Raw genomic sequence first — 4,415 nt, 5'->3', positions numbered from 1 at the left:
GGAGAGTGGGAGAGATTCAAAGAGGAGGACATGGATTGAGATTGAAGGGGGATTTTCTTCCCTCAGAGGGGGGTGGGAGCGTGGAATGAGCTTTGGGCCAAGGTGGTGGAGGTGGGATGGACTGGAATCTTGGGGGGGAATGTGGGGCAGGTCCTGGTGTGGAAATGTGCAGCCTGAAGGGGAGATGGACTGGAGGCCCGAGGCAGCTCTCGGCCCCTTCCCCAGTGGGACTGGGCTGGCGAAGAGATCCCGTGGAGGGGTGGCTCAAGCTCTCGCGAGAGCGACCGCTGGGGGCCGCCATGTTGTTGATCTTTCCCGCCTTTGGAGCAGTTGGTCGCGAGCGGGAGAGGTTCGTGTCGGTGCTTCACGGGCGGGAATCGGGGCATTTTGGGAGCGAGACCAGGGAGGAGGGAGTTTCCACGGGTCGCTCTTTGGGTCTGGGGCGGCCGGAGCTCGGAGGGGAACGGGCGGGGAGATGGTTGTGAGGTGGGGCCGGGGAACCGTGAGGGAGTTTGGGTCGGGGTGGCGTTAGGGTGTGTGGTAGTCGGGGACCCGCGAGGCTGAGGGGGGATCGGGGGCCGCGAGGCTGAGGTGGGGGGGGCGGGGCCCGCGAGGCTGAGGGGGGTCGGGGGCCGCGAGGCCGAGGGGGGTCGGGGGCCGCGAGGCCGAGGGGGGTCGGGGGCCGCGAGGCCGAGGGGGGTCGGGGGCCGCGAGGCCGAGGGGGGTCGGGGGCCGCCAGGCTGAGGGGGGTCGGGGGGCCGCCAGGCTGAGGGGGGTCGGGGGCCGCGAGGCTGAGGGGGATCGGGGGCCGCGAGGCTGAGGGGGGTCGGGGGCCGCCAGGCTGAGGGGGGTCGGGGGCCGCGAGGCTGAGGGGGGGTCGGGGGCCGCGAGGCTGAGGGGGGTCGGGGGCCGCCAGGCTGAGGGGGGTCGGGGGCCGCGAGGCTGAGGGGGGTCGGGGGCCGCCAGGCTGAGGGGGGTCGGGGGCCGCCAGGCTGAGGGGGGTCGGGGGCCGCCAGGCTGAGGGGGGTCGGGGGCCGCGAGGCTGAGGGGGGTCGGGGGCCGCCAGGCTGAGGGGGGGGGGGCCAATAATAGAAAGGTTCCACTTTTCCACAGGACTCTCTGTTCCTCAAGTAGATGCGGCAGTGATGTTTCCCCCCACCCCATCCAGCGCCAGGATTCCAGGCGTGGGGGGTCGATGAGGGATCAGGGATGCTATGAGGGCGGTGGACAGTCTGACCTGTTTGGGGACCCCTGACCTCAACCATCATGTTACTAAAAGGAATGGATGAAGGTCTGGCAGAGGATGAAGTTTGTCTTCATTTTGGTGAGGCATTTGATAGGCTCCACAGACTCAGTCATAAGGCTTGGGATCTATGGATGTGTGGATTCAGAAATGGCTTAACTGCAGAAAGCATTTGGATGTGGGCATGGATGGGAGGGGTATGAAGGGATATGAAATGGGTGCTGGTCAGTGGGATGAGAAAATCAGTTCACCACAGACTGGAAGGTTTCTGTGCTGGAATGAGACGTCATTAACAATGACACCGACAGCCCAATCCTCTTTCTGCCAGTTCAACTGCAGACATTGGAAGACGGTCCTGTTTAAAATAATCCTAATACCCCTGGGCGCGGACCCGCCGAAGCCACAGTTTAGTTCCTGCACCTCAGATGGTGAAATCTACAGATTTTTCTTTAAAATATTGTTTACATTAGTAAACAATTTGAAAAGTGCATTAACTTATATTGTAATGTTCAATTCAAAAGGAAAAAATAATGAAAAAATCTTAATTCAAACACCTAGCACTAAGCAAGGTTCAAAAAAAACACACAGGAATAAAGTGCCAACATCCTGCAGATGGATTTATCAGTGGCTAAGGACCAGATTTATTCTCGTCTCTCGCCGTGCACACACGAAGATGAGAGCAGTGTTTGAGATGCTCCAGGCTCCGTGTTACAACATGTACCCAGCCAGAAAGAATTCCGATCCTTATCCCCACGTTTTTATTCCTGGGGCTGACGGCAGGGTTCAGCCTGAAATAGCAGAGGATGAGAATCCAGGCAAAAGGACAGAAGCCCAGACCAAAGCAAAAATTGGAGCAGAAGGATTTAGTTCCACCGGTAGAGAGAGAGGGAGAGTGGAAGGACACTGTCAGAATGCCCATAGGATTTAACCTGTTTAAAAGCAGGTGGCACAAATCTGTGCAGAGGGGCACAATTTCAAGGTGATTGCAGATGTTTGATTGGGAAGCTGCAGGAATTCAGCCCATCAGAATGAAATAAATGCAATATCCAGAGAGAGAAACCTTGGCTTTTCTCTGGAGTGATGCAGGAAGCTCATGGACTGAATGGATTTGTGGCAGAGCTTGGTGGAGGAGCAGGCAGTGCTGAGGAAACAGAAGGCTGCTGAAGGACTTGTAAAAAGAGAACGTGCAGAAGGCTGCGGGTGCCTGGAGCACATGGCCGGGCAGGATTGTGGAGTCTGGAATAATAGGGACCTTTAACATTTAGACAGGCACATCGATGCAACAAAAATAGTGGGTTATGGATTTGAGGGGTGAAAGGTTCAGTTTGTAGTAGGTTTGAGCAGTTGTCTTGTGACAGCAATACACCTGAGCAAAAAGCTCTGCAAAAGTATGGACATGGCCCAGGACATCTCAGGTAAAAACCCTCCACCGTTGAGAACATTTGCCGGGAATGATGCTGTCAGAGAGCAGCAGGAATCAAGGATCCACGTCACCCGCTCTGTTCTCACTGCTCCCATCGGGAAAGAGGTATAGCCAGGTTCAGGAATAGCCCTTCATCACGAGACTCAACACACATTCAGGGACTTTTCCTTTTGCACTTTGAATTTTTTCTCTCTCTATTCCAGTTTGTTTTCATATCTAAATTTTCAGAGATTACAAGTAGATGAGTCCAGTTGGGGAAACTTGGTTTTGGTCTATGTAATGGTTACTTTTATCCCCTTTTATTGTTCATTTATATTAGTGTCTGGGCCTCTATGTGGTCCAGGTACAGCTGACAGACCTTTACCAAAGGGCCACGTTTATGTGATTTTTTTTTTCTGTAGGTAACAGCAGTTCATTTCCACAGCCCAGCGGACATCCAGTTGATCGTGATACATCTTTTCGCGAAGGCCAGTGCTATTTTTATAAATGAGATCAGATATTTGGTCAAGTTGTCGCTTGTTTCCATGAAGATATTGCTCCAGGTCTCACGTGGAGGCCACTCCTGTAATCGTGGTTAATTTTTCTGCGCTTTCTTGCCAAAATGGCCTCACTTTCATGCACGACCACGTAGAAAAGTTTAATGAAGCTCATCATCCCATTGGCCTTCATAACTATCATATCAACCTGAGCGGCAACCTTGAGGGATGTTTGGATTTGAACCCCAAAGTCCCTCTGTTTTTCCACACTCATGTAACCGACTATTAACCTTGCACCCAGCCTTCTGGTTTGTCCTTCCAAAATGCATCACCTCACACTTACCTGGATTGAAATCTATCTGCAACTTTTCTGCCCAAATCTGCATCCTGTCTGTATCCTCTTGTATCCTTTGACAATCTTCAGCTTCATCCACAACTCCTCCAACCTTAACATCGTCTGCAGACTTACTGACCCATCCTCTGCCTCTTCATCCAGGTCGTTTATAAAAATCACCAAGAGCAGGGGTCCCAGAACAGATCCCTGTGGCACTCCACTGCTCTCTGCTTTCTTCCAACAAGACAATTTTTTATCCACAGCCAAAGTTACCCTGAACCTTTGCCAAATTACTTTCTGGATGAATCTCGTCAAATTCTTGCTAAAATCCATTCAGACCACATCTACCACCTGAGCCTCATTCATTTCCTTTGTTACCCCCCTCAAATAAAACTGATTTAGACTCGTGAAGCATGACCTTCCCTTCACAAAGCCATGCTGACTGTCCTTGAGAAGTCTGTACTTCTCCAAATGCTCATAGATCCTATACTGGTCGATAATTCCCAAGATTCTCCCCATTACCTTTTTTAAACAAGGCGATTGCATTTGAATGTTTGCGCTGGATTTTGGGGGCGGGGGGCTAGGTGTTTGTGGGCAAGGGCTGGGTTTGGGGGCTGTAGGGAACTCAGGGAATTCTCTTTTCCTCTTGACTGCAAGGAACACTTTGTCTAACTTCCTGCTCATGTGACTCTGTCTGCTTTATGCCTGAATGAAGTGAATTTTGTGTCATATTGCACTTTATACCATGACAATCAATTGAATTTTGATCTTGGCATGTTTGGAAGAATGTTCTCAGTGACAGTGACCCAGGTTCAAATCTGTCACCATGTAAGGGGTTTGAGTGTTTTTTTTCTCACCCTTGTTGAAGTCGAGTTCTTGTCAAGGTACAAAAAAGGTACAGTAACAAACCACAAACTCTAAAACACAGTCTTTATTGAG

The 4,415-nt window shown here is 51.8% G+C and overlaps 1 long non-coding RNA gene across 1 annotated transcript; it reads left to right on the top strand.

Annotated features, from left to right (window-relative positions):
* Positions 1-395: 395 nt before the first annotated feature.
* On the top strand, positions 396-3,141 carry LOC138749436 (uncharacterized). Its single transcript, XR_011348636.1, has 3 exons — positions 396-486; positions 1,135-1,324; positions 3,068-3,141. It is a non-coding gene; the product is annotated as an uncharacterized lncRNA (long non-coding RNA).
* Positions 3,142-4,415: the final 1,274 nt, after the last annotated feature.

The sequence above is a fragment of the Narcine bancroftii genome, chromosome 14 (assembly GCF_036971445.1).
Source record: "Narcine bancroftii isolate sNarBan1 chromosome 14, sNarBan1.hap1, whole genome shotgun sequence".
Taxonomy (NCBI): Eukaryota; Metazoa; Chordata; class Chondrichthyes; order Torpediniformes; family Narcinidae; genus Narcine; species Narcine bancroftii.
The sequence above is the reverse complement of the archived record's forward strand: the minus strand, read 5'-3'. Positions and strand labels throughout refer to the sequence as shown.